Genomic DNA, 22,942 nt, shown 5'->3' on the forward strand with positions numbered 1-22,942 from the left:
TTAGATACTCTTTTGAATTTAGAAAGGGTTGGTACATTGGATATTCAAAGATCAAACAATAAAACGGATCTTTATTCACCGCGATTTACTATTTTTGTCTGTTTGCCAATATTAACCAGAGAATGACGTCTAGACTTTAGATTTCGATGTCAAATACTTTAATGACTAATAGACCGTATGGCTCAGAAACAAAACATTAAAGAGACTATACAGCATATTTTTGCAGCCCAGTGTTGTATCCACTGTGCTACGAAGGTTTACCCTAAACATTTAGAATATTTAAGCTATATACCTATCTTGGTAATATCACGTGATAACATCGACTAGCCAATCACGCATAAGAATGAATTCTACTAGGTCAACATACATAGTAATCTTTTTTTAATGGGAAAATACGAAAAAAACTACAAAAATTAAATTAATTGTAAACTATGTGGTTTTTCAGTTAGTTCTTTTTTTTCGTTATTTTATCAGACGTTGTATAGCCGCTTTAATATTTCACTAAAACTAATAACACACGCCTCATAGACAAGGCTATGGCAATGAATTAGATGGGGACACGTTTCGTACATTTATCAAAACTCCAATTACCCGATTTCGCCAGATTTATTTAGAACAAGACTGAAGTAATGGTTCCACCTGGAATAATGTAAGGCGTTTGTTCCTATTGTGATCTCCATTAAATCCTACACAACGAATATGCCCTGGAAAGAAATGTGATTTTAATCATTACCAAACAATAACGTTACCCATCTAACAGACACTTTAGAATATAAATGTTCGGTCTTAGTGTTCATTTATATTTAAATCTTCACCAAAGTCCGTATATTGAGTGCGTATGTGTGACTTGCATTGTTCAGAACTTAAATTTACAAGCATTGTTAACGTCATCGTGGTTAACTTTCAAATCTGAATTGCACTGGAACTAAAACGGATACATTTGTGATCTGCAGTTTTTCCTAACACCGTTTGAGACACCTGTTTCAGCTGTACGTGTTACATTTAATTACATGAGTATTTTACAAAGCAGTCCACCTTTTATAGTTAACAACGATGCTGTCAACAACGTTGGTAATTTTAACAAAGTTCTGAACAGTCGGCCCTGTATGTTTGCTGAAAACAAAGATAAAGGTAAACGGGTCTATCTTTAAATGCTATTTGCATTTAATGGGTAGATTGTTCAAAACTTTGTTAAAGTTAACAAAGGGATTAAGGAGGTCATTCTTAACTTCCAAAAGCAAATTGTTTGATAATGTGCTTTATATCTAAGTGAAACATGTACAGCCGAAATAATTATCTCAAAACTTGTTAGAAGTACTGCTAATCACAAATGTTTCCATTGAACTTCCAGAAAATATCAAAGTTAAAATCGATAATGTCAAACATCGACGTGCGCATTCCTTGACGATGACGAACGCAACGAGCTTTGTTCATTGACAATAAGATCCCTTACGAAAAGCAGAAGAGCTAAACTAAATAAGTTACCTTCGAGGGACGTAATCGAAGTAAGTTACCAACTTTCTGTTCTTGGTGAGTATGTACCTTAGATAATATCTTTTCAATTCTCAATTTCAATTTTAAGGAATTCGTGTGCTTTGATAACATGATTTAACTGAAATCTAACCGAAAAGAGTTGTATATTTCAAGATCGGATTATGATACAGGAAACTCATTTTCTTCAAAATGTTTCTGAATGACATACTTGGTTTTGCTCATTTTACATATTTAAAAACAACGCACTTTGCCGCAATATCAAATATCATAAACATTAATCAGTCATATACAACAGTGAAAGATATTATGCTAATTATTCAGTTGTTGTTGTTAACAAGGGGATTTAAAAATATTATCCTGATTTTGGTTTCTCTCTTTTATTGTAATGGTTGGGGAAGATTTTTTTCCAGAGCAAGTAAAAAACGCTGTGACACGATTGAACCTATGACTTCTGTCTGGAGAATTCTTCTTTGGAAATCACTTGTCAGTATTTCAAAAAAAATGTCTTTGTTTGTTTAGGATAACATTACTATGTACATTGTCTTACAATTTTGAAGACAACTATTTTACCATGAATAAAACTAACAAAGACCCTTTTTGCACAATTTATTGTTGTTCATAGACACCATGTATCAACCATTATACAAAACATCAATAGTGTGCTGTCTGCAAAATCAGTCGTTTAATAACGTATAAGTTGCTTTTAAAATTGAGTGGTTTTCAAACTGAATTATTAGGTAAACGTGCCCTTAAATGCAAATGTAGAAGGCTTGATTTGATTGAGTCATATTTTATTGCTTATAAGCAAGTTTACATTAAACATATTCGAATTCAAATATTTCAGCATAAATATAAATAAAAAGGGTGCGGCCACATTCTGGTTAAAACGCAAGAAACCGGGCCTCCCCATTTTGACAGAACACTATCATCAAACAGAAATGATATACCAATGAATAACTGAATGTATTTAAATTAGCATAGTTTAATAAATAAACAGGATTTTTAGCCGTTACCAAATTTTAAATGTACACGTGAAAGACAGCTATTACAATACTCGTTTAGTATTGTTTTATGTTAAAAATATATGTAGAAGGCATCTTAAATGTGCTGATATCCTATTGGTGGAATGTTCTTGTTTTTAGACACAAGCATGCTTATGAAATGGAGACGACGAGCCAAATAAATCATTCCATAAAACTACTTACTTTTGCTCAATCATTTGCTCAATCAAAAACAGAATATAAGCTAAACATGTTAAGCCAAATTTTACATTAACAAAGAACGCCTCTGAATATCCTCGCGTATGATTTGATTCGTTTCTTTTCTTTATTGCAAAAATCACGAGTCTAGACAATAGAAGAAAGAAACTCGAAACAAATCAAGTGAAGAATAACTAAGATATTTGACTAAAGAAATGCGAATGATACGGCAATAGACTGAAAGAACACAATGCATTGGTTTATAATATACGTCAACATTGCAGGAAAACGACTACTCCTATCACTATTCTTTGTTATTCCTTTATATTTCTATTTCACTCATTTCCTTCACGGATGACAAGGATGCTGAAATTTCCCAGTGTTCATCAATGGTTAATTGCGTTTTAAGGAAATTTGCCAGACACGACTTGTTAAATGGACTAGACACCAGATGATACCATTGCAAGAACAAACGACAATTGTCAAAAACTTGCATGAAATTGCTCTCGTTGTGTACAATGCATTGAATCCTACTTTCTTATGTATCGTAGAACGCATTGAATTTTACTTTCTGATTTATCACATCGTTTACAACACATGCATATTTTGAAGATTTTGTACATTTTTCCAATTCAAATTTACTGGGGTTGTTTACTATGTAAATCCCAGTAAGTTTGATAATAACGTCGGTATAATTATCTGTTATCATAAACAGATATGATCTTAACTGGAAGACCATTATGTGTGCTTTTTTTAAATGAGGTGACTCAACAACATGATTGTTGCGTTTATTCTTGTAATCATGTCAAATGATGTATTATCCGTCCACTACTATTTCGCATTGAAAGTTCTAATATGTATTGAGGAACTACTATATTTGCCTATTTTTACCAATGGATGTCCAATATCCCTTTCAGTTAAATAACTCGAGCATTCCCATATCCGTGTCTGTAGTATCCAATTAATCATAAAAATCTTTATTTGTCTGAGAATTTCGTTAACTTTGCCCCAATTTGAAATTGTTTCGCAAAATAACTAGACAGCAACGGACTGACTCAGATCCCAGTTCATCATTTTATTTGAGTCAATTGAATTTCAGGGGCGGCAGAAAAAAGTGGGTGCGGGCGAGATGTAACCTAGCAAAAATTTATAGTCGCCTTAATTTTCTGTTCTAAACTATACAATCATTATGGTTTGATATTTTCGTTCGGCATAGGGCTGGATTTCTGTCTGTTGTGAATGTTGTGATGTTGTCAATGACAAGCGTATGTTGTTTGAAAGGGTTCAAAAGTTAAGAATGTACGGTTAGCCCATAATATATTCTGTATGGCAACCAGGTCATATATTTATCAGTTCGTGGACTTTAAATTGAACGGGATCCTAATTGCGCTCTTTGATTTATTTTCCACGTTTACGCCAACTAAAAGGCAAGTTCCACATTCTAGTTAAAAATATAGATATAATATCTGTCATACTTACTTGTGTACAAAATAAACAATAGCCACAGCCGCACTGCACAGAAGTGTCGACAGCCCATTTTCTTAACACCGATAAGTGGTTGAGCTGGCGTTAAGTGGGTGTGACGCTGTGCAGTGTGTTTATTTCATTCAGTAATGTTCATGTCAGAACGGTTACCAGTAGGCAAACCTCTTATCATTCAAAAAGTTTAGTTCGAGTATAATACATCTATATCTCTATATAAACATACTAGTTATTGAACGATGTCCTTGACAATAGATAATAAACAGTTACTTTACCCATTACCCTTCTACTCTCAAAGAGAGTAACTCTTACACGTAAGTCTGTCTGACTGTGTATGGTTGTGTGTGTGTAATCTTGTTTATAATTGCACTCGGGCCTTGCTCATTCGGCGAATGCTACGGTAAGATTTTTAGTAAGTTTAGTTGTTTTAGCATAGTGCACAGAAAGAGACCGGTTGGGGCTACCCTGATCCTTAAACGTGCACCAGTGTATAGAACTGTGACATGGACACCCATTTAGAAGGCAGAAGACAAAAAGTATTTGTTTAGTGGTGCGGCGAGGAATTGAACCTTCTACTCCGGGAGTAACAGTCAAGTAGTGTGTTACCACTAGACCACGGATCCGCCACTGGCTGTGCGTTTTCCAGCATATCAGTTTAACGCAAATATTTCTTTTTAAATGTGATCTCAATGAACTTTCATTTAGTGCGATTTTCCTAGTTTTGTCTGTTTGCAAGTTACAACCAGAGAATGGTATCTAGACGGAGTTTAATTTCGAAGTCTAATACTTTAGTGGCTGTGAGATAGAATGGCTCATAAACAAAACATTAATTTTATCCATGGGAATCAAATGAGATTTTAATTTCCACCAAGCAATAACGTTACTCATCAAACGGACAATAAATAATGTAGATTTTCGGTCTTAGTGTTCCATAATCGTGAACTCTACAGCAAAGTCCTAACATTGAGTGCGAATGTCTAATTTACCTTGTTCAGAACGTTCTTAAAGATAACACCATTGTAAACATCATCGTTGTAAACTCTCAAATCTTTATTGCACTGGAACTAAGACGGATAGTTACATTCATTTTGTGATCTGCATTTTCAGATAAGGAATATCGTTCGAGATTCGTGTTTCAGTTGTACGTGTTACAATTAATTATATGAACATTTTACAAAATAGTCCACCTTTTATAGTAAAAACGATGCTGTTCACAACGTTGGTAACTTTAACGAAGTTCTGAACAATCTGCCCATTATATCTGCTGTAAACAAAGATAAAAGCGAAACGGTTCTATCTGTAAATGATATTCATATTTTATGGGCCGATTGTTGAAATCTTTGTTAAAGTTAACAAAGGAATTAAGGAGATCCATGTTACCTTTTAAACGTGAATTTGATGGTGTGGTTTATATATAAATAAAACATGTACAGCTGAAATAGTTATCTCAAATATTGTAAGAAATACTGCATATTACAAATGAATCCATAAAACTTGCAGAGCATTAAGTATTTCAAAGTTAACAAAGATAACATTAACAAAGTTGTTAACCTTATTAAAGTTCTAAACAATCGGACCAATGTTTTTTACTTTTAGATCTGTTAATGCCCCGAATTTTCTATAAAAACGTTCATATTGGTAATTTAATGCAAGGCTGTCTTTGATATAGGTTTCGAAAGTGGCATTTAGATTAAACAGCAACCAGTGGGCTTATTCAATGCCGGTGTAAACGTTCGTTTTGAGCCAGAACGAAAGTAATAAGACTTGCATTGCATACTCGTGTTGTCATCATGTATTGTGTAAACAATTTGCGGGCCCTTTCGAATGGCTTCTTAGTTATGGTCAACATCGACATTTTGTCACATTCACGACGACGAAAAAAATCCAAAGAGCTTAACTTATACAGTTGTCGTTGAAGGGTGAAATCAATGCAGATACTATCTTCCTGTTATTGCCGATTGTGTACCTTGGTCAGTATCTGTTCAAGGATTTCGTTTGCTTTGATAACATGATCTAACCGAAATCGAATAGAGCCGATTCACTATTTTATGTGGTATATTTCAAGATCGGATAGTATAGGTAACTTATTTTCTTAAATTTCTTTTTGAATGACACATTTGTTATTTTTCTTCAATTTTTAGGTTAAAAAAACAAACGCACTTTGCTGCAATATCAAATATCATAAATTTAAATCAATCATAAACTACAGTGATAGATAGCATGCTATGTATTCAGTTGTTGTTGTCAACAAGGTAATTTAAAAAAAAAATATAGTGATTTTGTCAGGCTTGAGCCTATGAATTTTGTCTGAGGCTCCTTTTGAAATCACGTGTCAGTACTTAAATAATATATCATTGTTTGGTTAGGATAACATTACTTATGTACATTGTCTCACATTTTTGAAGACATCTTATTTCCATGAATATAATTAACAAGAAACACTATGAGTACAGGTCCCTCATGACTTATATTCTTATATAGTGTACATAAGATATAGTTGTTAGCTGTTAAATTGGTCACAAGCGTGTTAGTCATAAGATTGCACTTCTGGACTGACATGTTTCTACCATAATACAACATAAATAACAATATTGTGCTGACTGCAGAATCATCGTTTTAAAACGTAGAAGTTTTTTACTTTTAAAAATGCGTGGTTATCCAATTGAATCAGAAAGTACACGTTCCCTTAAATGCAAATGTAGGCTTGATTTGATTGAGTCATATTTTATTGCTTATAAGTTGGTTTACAATAAACATATCGAATTCAAATAGTTCAGCATATATATAAAAAGCTGCACTCTCACAGATTGAACGTTTTCACAACTTTTTTTAATTTTTGTCTAGGAACGAGCAGATTTTTTGTGTAAATATCTGAAAACCAGTGATAAAAGACTGATGACAAATGATCAGATCGCAGATGTTCATATTTCCTCTCCAAAATTGGAATGGAAATATGAACATCTGCGATCAGATCTTTTGTCATCAGTCTTTTATCACTTGTTTTCAGATATTGGAAAAAGGTAAAATTGTGAGAGTGCAGCTATAAAAAGGGTGCGGCCACAAGTTTTTAAACCGTAAGGAATCGGGCTTCCCAGTTTGTCAGAATAATATCATGAAACATAAATGGCATGCTTATGAATAAATAATCACTTTGGGATTAACTGCTACTTTTCAAAATTTCTGGGGTAGACTAGATGTTTTAAAATAGTTAAATTAATACACAGGATTCGTCGCCGTTCCACCATTTTTAAATTAACTCGGGCAAGGAAGCTATTACAAACCTCGTTATGAATTCTTATATATTTTAGAATACACATATATAGGGCTTTTTAAAAGTGCTGATATTATATTAAAGGAATGTTCCTGTTTCAGACAACAGCATTCACATGAAAAGGAGACGACGGGAGAAATAAAAGCATTCCTTACTATGGCTTAAACTAAAATGAAAATCAGCTAAACTTGGTAGGCCAAATTTCATATAATACACCTCTAAATACCCCGCATATGATTTGATTAATTTATTTTCTTTAATGTAAAAATAACGAGTCTAGACATGACAATAAAGAAAAATAACATTCAATTGAAAAAAATAGATACTTTATTAAAGAGACAAACTAAATCCCAAGTAAGATTAAGCATAATAAGTACAGTTGTTTTAATAGATCAAAAAGGATGTCAATGTCGACAACAATGGTTTTTATGAAGGATATAGAGATTAATTTGAAAGAAAGGTGCAGAAAACACTTTATATCTACATTAAACAAACGAAAGTAGATCGCAGTAAGTCTTTAAGCACTCATCAATCATTTAATATTTTTGCGCTTTCAAATATTAAATCACGGTTACAATGTTGTTATCAGAAATTGTTTTTTTTCCATAAATGCATTATTTAGGAAGTAGTTAAAGGTTTATCACTCAAAAAGTGTTTGTTATACATGTGTATGTATTGATTTTGAATAAAAGTGTCACTTTAAGAAATGAAACTGATGCGGAGACAGACTGAAAGGACAGGATATATGGATAATTAATGAACGAAATGACTACTTTTAACACTTTCCTTCAAAAATATCTTTAGTCATTTCACTAATTTCCATCAAATTGACAATGACGCTGATATTTCTAAATGTTCTCCAACGGTCAATTGCGTTTAAAAGAAATTTGCCAGACACGGCTTGTAATAGGGACTAGACACAAGATACAATTACAAAAAAGGACAATTGTAATAAATGGATAAAATTTACAGATTACATTCCAATGTATCATCTTTTTCACACAGGGAAGAAGCTATTAGAACACTCGTTCAGTATTTCTTATATATTTTAGAAAATACGTAGAGGGCTTCTCAAATGTTCTGATATCATATGAGATAAATGTTCTTGTTTTCAGACACAAGCATGCTTATGACAAGACAAATAAATATTTCCGTAACCCTCCTAACTAAAACAATACAGAAAATCAGCTAAACATGTTAAGTCAAATTGTACATTATCAAAGTTCGCCTCTGAATAGACTCGCGTATGATTTGATTCGTTTCTTTACTTTATTGCAAAAATCACGTGCCTAGACATTAATAGAAGAAAGAAAGTCACAAAAAGAGACGAATAACTGAGATATTTGAATAAAGAAATGCAAATGATACGGATATAGACTGAAGACCACGATGCATAGGTTTATGATATACGCCAATATTGCACGAACATGACTTCTATCACTATTCTTCATAATTCCTGTATAGTTTTTCAAGGATGCTGAAATTTCCCAGTGTTCGTCAATGGTTAATTGCGCTTTAAGGAAATTTGCCAGACACGAATTGTTAAATGGACTAGACACCAGATGATACCACTGCAAGAACAAAAGACAATTGTCAAAAACTTACATACAATTGTTCTCGTTGTGTACAACGCATTGAATCTTTCTTTCTGATGTATCACATCGTTTATAACACATGCATATTTTGACGTTTTTGCGCATTTTTCCAATTCAAAATTTACTAGGGTTGTCTGCTACGTAAATCCCAGTAATGTTAAAAATAGCGTCGGTATAATTATCTGTTATCATAAACAGATATGATCTTGACTGGAAAACCATTATGTGTTATTTTTAAATGAGGCTAACTCAGAAGGAACAGCAACATGATTGTTGCGTTTATTCTTGTAATCATGTCAAATGATGTATTATCGGTCCCCTAATACTTCGCATTGACAGTTCTAGACTTGTATTGAGGAAATACTATATTTGCCTATTTTTTACCAATGGATGTCTATAATCCCTTTCAGTTAAATTACTCAAGCTTTCCCATATCCGTCTCCGTATTTTCCAATTGATCATACAAATCAAAATTTAAAAATGTGTCCAAAGTTTCTTTTATCTAAGAATTTCGTTAACTTTGCCCCAAATTGAACCCGTTTAGGAAAATATGTGTTCTAAAGACGCTGAGGTGGTGTTGTCCTAGTCAGCCCCTCACATAAGAGATGTTTGGTTTAATCCAACGTCAAGACGAGGAATGAGACACATGACCCCATATCAAATGACTCAAGTACAGGCCTTAATGCAAGGATAAAGTTAAGCACTGAGGTTAAGGCCAATATAAATTCATTGTTACTAGATTTTCCATGTTAATTTTTCATTATATTTTTTTCTTTTTTTCCTACGTTACTGTTTCGTCCTTGAATATTCGTTCGTGCTCTTCCTTATTAAATTAGGGCCCATATACATGTGCTTCTAGACGATCAACGAACACAATCATAACAATTCTCGACACTGGCTGGTATGAACAAACGCCCCACAGCCAGACAGCAGCGGATTGACAAGGATTCAAGTCCAACGTTTTATTTGAGTCAATTCAATGTAAGGGGCGGCGGAAATAAATGGGGGCGGGCGGGATGAAAGTCTTCATATATCATTATGTTTTGATCTTTCCTTTCGGTAGAGGTCTGGAATTCTGTCTGTTAGTTTTCATCGCAGTGATATTGTCAATGACAAGGGTATGGTGTATGAAAGGGTTTTTCAAAAGTTCAGAATGTACGGTAAGCCCGTAATATTTTGTGAATGATTACCAGGTCTAATATCTATCTCTTCGTGGACTTTAAATTGAACGGGATCATAATTGCGCTTTTTGATTTATTGTTCCACGTTCAAGCCAACTAAACGCCAGTCCCACCTCTTAGTTAAAAATATAAATATAATATCTGTCATACTAACGTGTTTACAATTAAACAATAGCAGCAGCTGCACTGCACAGAAGTGTCGACAGCCCATTTTCTTAACACCGATAAGTGGTGGAGCTGCTGTTAAGTGGGTGTGACGCTGTACAGTGTGTTTATTTCATCCAGTAATGTTCATGTCAGAACGGTTACCAGTAGGCAAATCTCTTATCGTACAAAAAGTAAAGTTAGAGTATATTACATCAATATCTCTATATAAACATACTAGTTATTGAATGATGTCCTTGACAATAGATATCAAACAGTTACTTTCTCCATTACCCTCATACTCGCAAAGGGAGTAACTCTAACACATCAGTCTGTCTGACTGTGTATGGTTGTGTGTGTAATCTTGTTTATAATTGCTCTTGGGCCTTGCTCATTCGGCGAATGCTCAGGTAAGATTGTTAGTTAGTTAAGTTGTTTTAGCATAGTGCACAGACAGAGACTAGTTGGGGCTACACTGGTTCTTAAACGTGCACTAGTGTATAGAACTGTCAAATGGACACCCAATTAATGTCCCTCCCGGAAGACAAAAAGTATTTGTTTAGTGGTGCGGCGAGGAAATGAACCTTCTATTCCTGGCATAACAGTCAAGTGTGTTACCACTACGCCACGGACCCGCCACTGGCTGTGCGTTTCCTGCATATCAGTTTTACACAAAGAATTCTTTTTAAATGTGTTCTCGATGAACTTTTATTAAACTCTGTTTGGAAGTTACAAGGAGTGACATCTAGACGGAGTTTAATTTCGATGTCTGATACTTTAGTGGCTGTGAGACAGAATGGCTCATAAATTAAACATTAATTTTACAACAAAATCTTACGACACACGCCCAGGAGACAATGTAATGCTTATGACCTACTTAGGGACACGTTTCGTACATCAAAAATCTAATTAACCTATTACGCCAGATTTATTCAGAACTAGACTACAGTAATGGTTCCAACAGGAATAATGTAAGGCATTTGTTATTATTGTGATCCCCGTTAAATCCTACACAACATATCCACTGGAATCAAATGAGATTTTTAAGCAAGAACGTTACTCATCTAACGGACAATAAATAATGTAGATTTTCGGTCTTAGTGTTCCATTATCGTTAACTATTCAGCAAAGTCCTAACATTGAGTGCAAATGTCTAATCTACATTGTTCAGAACGTTCTTAAAGATAGCACCATTGTAAACCTGACCGTTGTTAACTCTCAACTCTGTACTGCACTGGAACTAAAACGGATAGTTACATTTGTGATCTGCATTTTCAGATAAAAGATACCGTTCGAGATTCGTGTTTTAGCTGTATATGGTTCATTTAATTACATAAGCGTTTAACAAAACAGTCCACCTTTTATAGTTAACAACGATGCTGTTAACAACGTTGGTAACTTGAACGAATTTCTGAACAATCGGCCCATTATATCTGCTGTAAAAAAGATAAAAGCGAAACGGTTCTATATGTAAATGTTATTCATATTTAATGGGCCGATTGTTGAAATCTTTGTTAAAGTTAACAAAGGGATGAAGGAGATCGTTGTTAACTTTTAAACGTGAATTTGATGGTGTGTTTTATATATAAATAAAACTTGTACAGCTGATAAAGTTATCTCAAATATTGTAAGAAATACTGCATATTTTAAATGAATCCATTAAACTTGCAGAGCATTAAATATTTCAAAGTTAACATTGATAACGTTTGCAAAGTTGTTAACCTCAACAATGTTCTGAACATCGGACCAATGTTTATTAATCCTAGATCAGTTTTTGCCTCGAAATGTTATAAAAACGTTCATATGGGTATTTTAATACAGTGCTGTCTTTGATAAAGGTTTCGAAAGTGGCATTTAGATTAAACAGGAACCAGTGGGCTTATTCAATGCCGGTGTAAACGTTCGTTTTGAGCCAGAACGAAAGTAATAAGACTTGCATTGCATACTCGTGTTGTCATCATGTATTTGTGTAAACAATTTGCAGGCCCTCTCGAATGGCTTCTAAGTTATGGTCAACATCGACATTTTGTCACATTCACGACGACGATACAGTTACCTTTGAGGGGCGTAATCAATGCAGATACTATCTTCCTGTTCTTGCCGATTCTGTACCTTGGTCAGTATCTGTTCAAGGATTTCGTTTGCTTTGATAATATGATCTAACTGAAATCGAATAGAGCCAATTCACTATTATATGTGGTATATTTTTTTAAAATTCTTTTTCAATGACACATTTGTTTTTTTTTCTTCAATTTTTATTTTTAAAAACAACGCACTTGGCTGCAATATCAAATATCATAAATTTAAATCAATCATAAACTACAGTGATAGATAGCATGCCATTTATTCAGTTGTTGTTGTCAACAAGGTAATTAAAAAAAATATAGTGATTTTGTCAGGCTTGAGCCTATGAATTTTGTCTGAGGCTCCTTTTGAAATCACGTGTCAGTACTTCAATAACATATCATTGTTTGGTTAGGATAACATTACTTATGTACATTGTCTCACATTTTTTGAAGACAACTTTTTTCCATGAATTTAACTAACAAGAAACACTATGAGTACAGGTCACTCATGACTTATATTCTGATTATTATATTAAAGGAATATTCTTGTTTCAGACAACAGCATGCAGATGAAAAGGAGACGATGAGACGAATAAAAGCATTCCATAAAACTCCTTACTATGGCTTAAACTAAAATGAAAATCAGCTAAACTTGTTACGCCAAATTTTATATAATAAAACTACATCTCTAAATACCCCGCATATGATTTGATTAATTTATTTTCTTTAATGTAAATATAACAAGTCTAGACATTACAAGAAAGGAAAATAACATACAAGTGAAAAATAAGATACTTGATTAAAGAGACAAACTAACTCCCATATTAGATTTAGCACATAAAATACTATTTTTTTAAATTGATAAAAAAGGATGAATCAATGTCGACAAGAATGGGTTTTTTGAAGGATATCTAGATTAATTTGAAAGAAAGGTGCGGTAAACACTGTATTCCAACCTTAAGGAACGATATTAGATCGCAGTAAATCTTAAAGCACTCATCAATCATATTATGTTTTTTGCGTTTTCAGCTATTAAATGCACGGTGACAATGTTGTTATCAGAAATTGATTTTCCCATAAATGCATTATTTAGGAAGTAGTAAAAGGGTTATCACTCAAAATATGTGATTGGTATACATGTGTATGTATTGATTTAAGATAAGAGTGTCCCTTTAAGAAATGGAAATGATACGGAAATAGACTGAGAGGAAAATACAATTTGCACATTGCCCTCATGGCTTTTATTCTTATACATTGTACATAAAAAGGGCGTTAGCTGTTACAGCTCAACACGTGTAAGCTATAAGGTTGGTGTTATAGATACCATGTATCAACCGTAATACAACGGCAAACAACAATAATGCTCTTGTCTGCCAAATCAGCCGTTTCAAAACGTAGAACTTGCTTTTAAAAATGAGTGGTTTTCAAATTGAATCAGAAAGTAAACGTTCCCTTAAATGCAAATGTAGGAGGCTTGATTTGATTGAGTCATATGTTATTGCTTATAACACATTTGAATTAAAATATTTCAGCATTATTATATACTAAAGGGAGCGGCCACTCTTTTTACAAACTAAGAAATTGGGCCTCCCCGTTTTGTTAGAATAACATCATCAAAAAGTAAAATAGTTCTAAAACTTAAACTAAATCAGCTAAACATGTTAAGCCCAAATCTGATATTATTAAAATGCGCACCTGAATACCATCGCGTATGATTTTATTAATTTCTTTCCTTTCTGCAAATAACGAGTCTAGACATGACAAGAAGAAAACACACAAATCAAGTAAAGAACAAAAGATATTTGATTAAAGAAATGCGAATGATACGAAAATAAACTGAAATGGCACTATACAAAGGTTTAACATTTACATCAACATTTTACTAATTTCCTTCACGTTGACAAGGATGCTGAAATTTCCCAGTGTTAATCAATGGTAAATTGTGTTTTAAGAAAATTTGCCAGACACGACTTGCTAAACGGACTAGACAAAGATGATACAAATGCATGAAAAAAAACAACAATAGTCAAAGAATTGCATAACATTGCCATCGTTGTGTTCAACGCATTAGATATTACTATTATCATAGGAATCAAATTTAAAAATGTGTCCAACATTTCTTTTGTCTAAGAATTTCGTTAACTATGCCCCAAGTATAAACAGTTGAGCAAAATATGTGTTCTAAAGACAAACAGATTGTGTTGTGGTAATGTCAGTGTCAGCCTCGCACCCAAGGGTTCTATCCAAAGTCAAGACGAGAATCGAGACAAATGGCCCCATATAAAATGACGCAAGTACAGGCCTTAATTTCTTAAAACATCTTAAGTCCTTAATACCAGGATAACGTTAAGCTCTTAGGTTTCAGCCAATATACATTAATTGCTAGATTTTCATTTTTTTAAACGGGGGAGGCATATTTTTAATTTTAAATATATAACTGTATTGTCGTTGAATATTCGTTTATGCTCTTCCTTATTGCATAACGGACCATATACATGTGTTTCTAGACGAACCACGAACACCATTGTATCAATGATCTTTTCTTTTTTACATATGAATGCTTTCATCGACACCTGCTGGTATGAATAAACGTCGGTCAATACCGAACCGACACGCAAATACAAATCCCAGCTCAAGACGTTTTTTGAGTCGATAAAAATAAAGGGACGACGGAAAAAAGAGAGGACGGTCGGGGATGAAAATCTAGCAATTATTTTATGGACGCTTTAACTTTCCGTACTCAGAAAATATATCATTATGCTTTGATCGTTCCTTTCTGCAGAGGTTTGGAATTCCGTCTGTTAGTTTTAATTGTAGCGATATTGTCAATTACAATGGCATGGTGTATGGAAATGTTCAGAATGTACTGTGAGCCCATAATAAATGTGTAATACTTGTGTAATACAAACACAATAAGGGGTGGTCTTATTAAACCGGAATGAAGGTATAGCATGTGTAAAGTAAATTCAACAGCAGGAACCATCCGAGAAAGCTATAGATGTATTTAGTGATTTCAAAGAAATAAAGAATGATTGTTTGTTTCCGTGTACGATGAGGTGAAATATTCGACAACCATCATGCCGTGCACGAGAAACTCGAGCACATAGGCTATTTTCACACCTACCGTTCCGCATGGATGATTTTGTACATTAATACATGTTTTCTTTAAGTAAATCAATAGATTTGTGTGTACAATACAAAAATAACCCAAAATTAGATTTATTGATTAAGAATATCGTATAGCATCATATTTTATATGGTGGCCAATTAGAAATTCGTCGAAGTGTATGCTTCAGATTTCGAACATTAGGAAGCCTTAATTGCACTATGGCGAACAAAATGAATATTCGTAATATGTGTTTGTCAGTTAGATTTAGATTTTGAATTACTTTTCATTACCTTTTCTGTTCGATTTCTTTATTTGCAGGAATATATTCTTTGTGTAATTTACGGGTGCCCTACCTCTCCTACGCATCGTAAATCTGGCCGCCATATAAACAAAAAAAATCAACTAAATATTTTAAAAGAAAGGTTCGAATGAAAACAACGTGTCTTCTTCATTAAACACCATGTTGCACACTTAAAGCAATCCCTGGTCAATAAAACAATGCACACTTAAACAACACAATTACGTGTTTATTGAGCAAAATGTTGTAGGCACACAACAAGTCCGAGAACTGTCATAATATTGTATGAAATTACCGAAAAATCATCCTGGTATATGTAAGGTTAGTAGATAATAAAACTAACACGTTAAGGAATGTATGAGTTGCACTGGTTTGATTGTAAAGAAGGCGATATTCATACCCTCTTAGCGAGGCAATATTGATATTCAAGGCCAGTTCAAATGGATCCATTATGTATTCGCACGAAGCTTGCTACTATTAAATTTGAAAAAAAAGTTACAATCAATCTGCCTGAAATCTCTTAAAATGGGGATATTGTGACGAAATTATATATTGTTCTTCTGTAGTGATGCTATTAAACAGAAAGGCTCAAATGCGATCAAACCAGTTCTTGAATTTGGGAATTCAGACATTTTTGGACCATCCAAACTGTTGGTATCTAATTTCGTGCATTGATCTTGACCGTAACCTTCTGCGAGCTACGATTTCCATCACAATTTGTCATTTCTACCATGTTTTTTTTTCAACTTGAATTATAAATTATTAATGGTGATGACACATTTAAAGTAAGCTTAATGTGGAAACGTATCTCGGTTTTGCATTTGGGCTCCTTTAGGTTTAATGTGAGTGCCACTTTGTAAAACGAAGAGATGTAAACTTCGCTGAAGACCTTAAGTTAAGAATGCTGCATAAAACTTGTGAATGAAGAGATGGAGATATATAGTGGTGGTACTATTGCGGTTGGTTTGATCAAGGTCAAGGTTACTGTACTTGAAATATATACACACACCCCAAAAAACAAACAAAACAACAAACTGTTTTCAATCCTTAACTTAAGTCACAAACGGCATACAGTAACGACTTAAATAGAAAAGCAGTTTTCCCCGTAATAACAAGTTCATGTGCAAACATATCATTAGATTGGATTTGTAAGGCAGTTGTACTGTTACATTTACGATCGAACAATTTAGCTGGTGCGATCAGGAAGTATTGACGCAAAAACAAAACCGATGCAATTACGCAGTTTTACACAAAACCTGTGCGATTTGACTTTTTTTACAAAAATTGGACTTTTACCCAGAAGGATAAATCTTTAAAATGATAAACTATTTAAGTTGCAAAAATATTGGTGTTTTATGGTTTAGGCTTTCTTTGAACCCTTCAAACAGACTGGATGTTTATTAGACATTTTAGAATCTTCAGTTGTACTTACCATTTCTTAATTCATTCTATTATGACTTGTTTAAGATGATTGGATCCTAGACATTCTTCATAATAACGACAGATCCATTTGCATATAATCTAAGTTGATCAATTCACGCTTATAGGTCTTAATTTTCAATGCTCCTTACAGACATTATTACACTATTAAACGAATATAAAATATACTCTATGTCGATTTGATTTATCGTCCCCATTATGGTATGCATTTGCTGTTTCCTTATACATATATGATGAATTGCGAGAAAAGTATGTTCCAAAAAGGAGGATATTTAGTGTCTAATTTCAAAATCAAACAGAATAAAAGCAGATTAGCACAAGTCATCGATGTTTTATAAACAATTAACAGTGTTCAGTTACCTTCTTTATACACAATTTTACCACTTTTATACCATATTTAACACTTATAACGTTATAAGCATCGATTGCTTACGGCTTTTATACTTCAAAGATGGAAATGTGTATATAAATATATAAATGTGCATATAACAAGATATAAACTGTTAACATGTTGTGGGCTGCAACTGTTCAACCTGCTAGTCAGAGAACTGTATACGTCGTTTAATTAAGGACTCACTGACATTAAGCTGCACAATTACTCTTGAAAAACGTTTCAAGAAGTACAATGACTTCCGATGATTCATCTCAGAAATGGTGAAATTAAGCGCGGCAGGCGATATGTGGAGTTGTTTTGGTATTATGCATATCATAAGGGTAATATAATATATTAATTTGCCACTCAGGTTCCAAAACAAATAGTGTTAATCTATTATTTATTTCATATTTTACTTCACAAAGAGTTATTGCCACCTTGGGTCTCCTTAATAAACTTCTGAATTATTGACATGCAAGATTTGCTAAACATGCCAGACATTTCCATATTTCATAATTGCTTATTAGGTTCTCGTGTAGGGTTTTGTCCACAGTCAATAACAGAAGACGAATTTATTAATATGTATGTGAATCATCTAGCTTTTCTCCTCGTCTGTCTTACAAAATTGGATTGAACAATTCCTGGCTTTGATTGTACTATAGACGAATTTTCAGGCGCCAAATAAATGCTAGCAAAATGAGTTAACAATATAACTTAATATAAACTAAAAGGATGTCATAGATACATTAAATTCGACATTCCAATCGTAGACTAGGGTAATGGATATTTGATGGCCTACTATTGTGTCTCTATTCTAGACATTTGCAAATGGTTAAAAGCTCAAATGCTTTAAATTGTATCATTTTACTTAACATTATACTTATAACATGATGATAAGTATGCATTGATTTAAACTTACATTGGCAAACTCAGTAACATTGTAAGTATGTAGGACAAAGACAATATTGCTTCGAGAAATTGAGAACTGAAGGTCATCACTGTACCAAAATTAAACAGGTTAAACAGATTGGTGCCGTACGAAACGCTTTCGTCGTCCAAATGTTTCTTACAATGTAAATCGTATGCACCATCGCTAATGGCTTCGATAAAATATATTTATGTTTATAAATGGTATTGTAGAATTACAGTGAAATCGTTTTTAACTATTCTACAAAAAGGAACTTGTAAAGGATGTTTAGTTAAGTTTGCAATTAAAAATCACAACCGAATGTGAACGATAAATTCAAATGCTAAAACAAAGGTGTTCTTTAACTTTGCTGTACTCTGTTCACATTCAGACAGCAGTAAAGTCGAACAAAACCTACACATGCATTAGTAAAATTACAACAACACGACCTTCCCAATTTTAGTGAGCAATAAAACCCTTCGTTGCGATGTAGCCGATTGTGATTCAGATAGCATGGAAGTGAAGTCGAATAAAACCTAAACAAGCGTCAATAAAATTACAACAACTAAAACTCTCCATGTTTAGTGAGCAATAAAATCCTTCGTTGCGACGTTTTGTCAATTGTGCCTTTATGTAGCTTGTTCATATGAACAAAGAATAATAACAAATTGTCAGACAAATCACAGATTACGCATGCTATGAAATTTGTTATAACATTGACAATTAACAAAACTAGTACTTCGAAACACATGTTACCGCCTTGATAGTTTCAGTTACGATTCTCAGGCTTTCTGTAAGGTAATAGAAGTTTAGTCCAAAAGACTTTAGTTTCCTACAACACTTACAGGGCTGTATTCAGGTTACGAATTCGATTTGTATTTCTTTTTAACCATCGCTTCTACAAATCACATGCTGAATGATCATGTATATTATGACGCTTAAAATCTGGCCTGTTGGACATGCTAGTGCTGAAAGTAACAACGATACTGCTTATTCCTTACTTCCCGCAGGATCTCTGTTCCATTATATTTTCTGGTACCACAAAGCCAGCTTTGAGTGTTTTGTTTCATTCCCTTTTTAAAATGCCACGTCTATTAGAGGTGCAATATACCTTGGGCATGTTCACGAAATATCTAGGGCGGGAAAAGGATTTCCCGCCTAAAGTTTGTTTTAGAATACAAATGCTTTACAGGCGACATATCGTCGCTAAGACCATTTTGCGACTCATTTTGGTGAAACGAACACATGGACTTAAAAAACATGTCATCTTTCAAGATATATATTTACACACGTTCGTCGTACATTTCAAGTATCTATTATCTCTCCTTTAATAAAATCCCTAAGTCATACATGTCAGAATAACGACTCTCATTCAGTAATAATTTATTAAAAAATAACTTTGTCAAACACATATCATGATAAGTTTGCTATCCTGCATTTGGCACATGTTTACATCCACAATTGTTTGTTTTTTAATTCAATCATCATCAAAAGCCGCTTTTGGCATCCTCAATTTTAATTTCATTATCGGATCGTGCGAATTAAAACAGGTTTAGCGATTGTGGTAATAAACGCCTTCCTCTAATTTTTATTGTATCAGTTATCATGCAAACGTGACTGGCTTTAATCGATGTTAGAGCGGAATTTAAAGAAATGTTATTACGCGTCGTAAAGCTTCTTCTTGTTAAAATGAAAACTACACGGACAATCCAAGAAGCTCTATCATGACATATGGACAATACATGTTCTTGCATGTTTTAACAAATACCCTGACAAATATTTTGTCCTTTCTTGTATGGCGGTATACGGAAATCGTGTGACATTCATGCAAATGAATGCACATACATATTCATAGTAGTAATCATAACATTTGTCATTTGATAAGGCCCGGATTGCCAAGTTGGACAGATTAGGTTACCCTTCCAACTTGCCCATACACTTCAATGTTTATGACATAGGGTAAATTGTAAGTCGACAAGGCAGTTACAGTACAGTTAATGTTCGTATTAAACTTCATAATCAGTTATTGTCTTACTCACAGTTTTATAAACCTAACGACATGGTATTATATAGGTAGTAACCCATCTTAAATTATTATTTTAATCCTGTTTTTAATGTTGTAGACAAATGCTTAAATTGTTTATTTAAATTTCTGAATTATCTTTGATATTCAATAATACAAGTTGTTTGTCTTATCAATAACTTAAAGGTAGTTTATATAGGTTACAGCAGTGAGTATAACTGTGGATTTCTGTGTAATTTCTGAAATATATATTACATAGTCTAAAATAATTAATAATTATGTGTATAATGAACAAACGTAAGTTGAATGAGAATTTTTCTTACAATGTAAAAAATCAAATTATAATTTTGATACATACAAGATGGTGTTGTGGTTAAACAAGTCAAGCATTTGCTAGACACTTATAATATGTCATATTTAATAACATCACACTTTATGTACAGTATTACCGCAACAAATTGTTCTTCATTCTACCCATCGGTTTGCAAGGACCTGTGATCCTCATCTACAATTTAATATTTTGGCACGAATTATTTTAAGAGATTTTTGTTATGCATTTTACCCTGAAGTATAAATCATGTTCTCATAAATGTGTTCCGCGCAACCTATTTGTCTGAATAAAGCTATATCCAAGGACGTTTTAGAGAAAATAGATGTGAAGTATTAGTTGATGTGAATTGTTTTGCTGTACACGTTTTCGTGATTCTCTAAGATTCATAGTTAAAATCGTAAGATAAATTTACAAATTATTTTTAAACCTCCGTCATTTAAACTAGATAAGATAGATTAATCGTACGAGCTTCCTTCTCGTTTCTGTAATGATTATCGTGGTCTTTCTATATCCTTTGTTTATTTTTCACGTATTATTGCCAACGTTGACTATACCTTGTATATAATTAAGAGCTTTTTCAATTGGTCAGTTTTTCAATACCAATATATTTGAAGATATAATGTACAAAATCAAATCAAACACAATAATGAAGAGATTATTCCTTCCATACTTATGTGAAAAACTACAGAAACAAGCTTAGTAGCATATAGTTTAAACATAGACCCCGTTTAATGGCACAGGGTAAACGCCAAAGACATAGAACACCAACACAAAAAAATCACAAACAAGAAACATGGAACAACAGCACAAAACTTCACAAACGGCACAGTACCATATAAAAAACTATGTATGTTTATCAAGGATCGTTAGGTACCGTCTTGAAACGGTCAGTAAAATGCAAATTTACTGGGGGTTTAAACCAGTTTACGCACACAAACACGCCATTCATCCCAATTTGGAAGCGTACTTGGCAGCAAATATAATAAGTTCTAACCCCTTAACAGATTTTTCTTTATTTAATGAACATTTTCCTCTTATAAGGTAGTTATTGTTTTACATTCATGTGCAAAATAGTATTTTATGATCATTCAATTTTTTTATCTTTTTAAAACACATGAACAGTTTGAACAAACTATTGCCTCAAAGTATCTAAGAGTTAAATTACCTACCTTTCAATTCAAAAAATAAGAAAAAGTGATCCTTTAAAAAAATCAACAGTGAATTTCAGCTCAATGAAACTTTCCGGTCATTATCTTTTTGCAATAAATATTATTATAATAATTATTAATTGTATTTTAAACCCTTTGCAATTTAAACTCAAAGAAAGTTAATACATTTTGTATTGCATTAGCATTGCTTGAAAATCGTTAAATTGTTAAAATCACAAAACCTCAGACGTCGCGTTTAAAGATTTCCATGAAACAAAACAGTCAAAGCTGGCCAGAAAATGTTTTGCCAGCTGAGTAATCTATAGACAAACGCTAAATAATTGAGATAATAAAACGTTGATAAAATTATTTGCATTCGTGGAATAGATGAATTCGACAATCTTTAGTTTATCATTAGTGAAGGTAATCACCAAAACATTTTGTTTTCAACTCCGAATGTAAATACCGTCGGTTCTAGCCCTCCAAACATGTATTATTCGTAAGACCTCTTTGTGAGGTGTTTAAAATACGATTATGGTATATCACAATTCTATTCAACAACGGGCATTGTAGGTCAATTTATAAAATAACTAATAATATAAATAATAAAAGAAATAAAAACCGGTGACGAGGTTGCCGTTACCGATTCACCTTCAATACACATGTGTTTCTTCGAAGTACACACAACCAACTTCTTGTAAATCACCGAAATAGTATCGACATCCTCGAACGTACAAAACATGATCCACCAATGAAGCTGATTTGATGCCATTTGGGCTTAAACTTACGTAATATGACAGGCACTATCAACGTTTTGTCATTAATCGTGTTATGGTACCAATGAAGTGCCTATCAATTTTGTTACGCAATTTCAGTTGTAT

The sequence above is a fragment of the Mya arenaria genome, chromosome 10, assembly GCF_026914265.1.
Source record: "Mya arenaria isolate MELC-2E11 chromosome 10, ASM2691426v1".
Lineage (NCBI taxonomy): Eukaryota > Metazoa > Mollusca > Bivalvia > Myida > Myidae > Mya > Mya arenaria.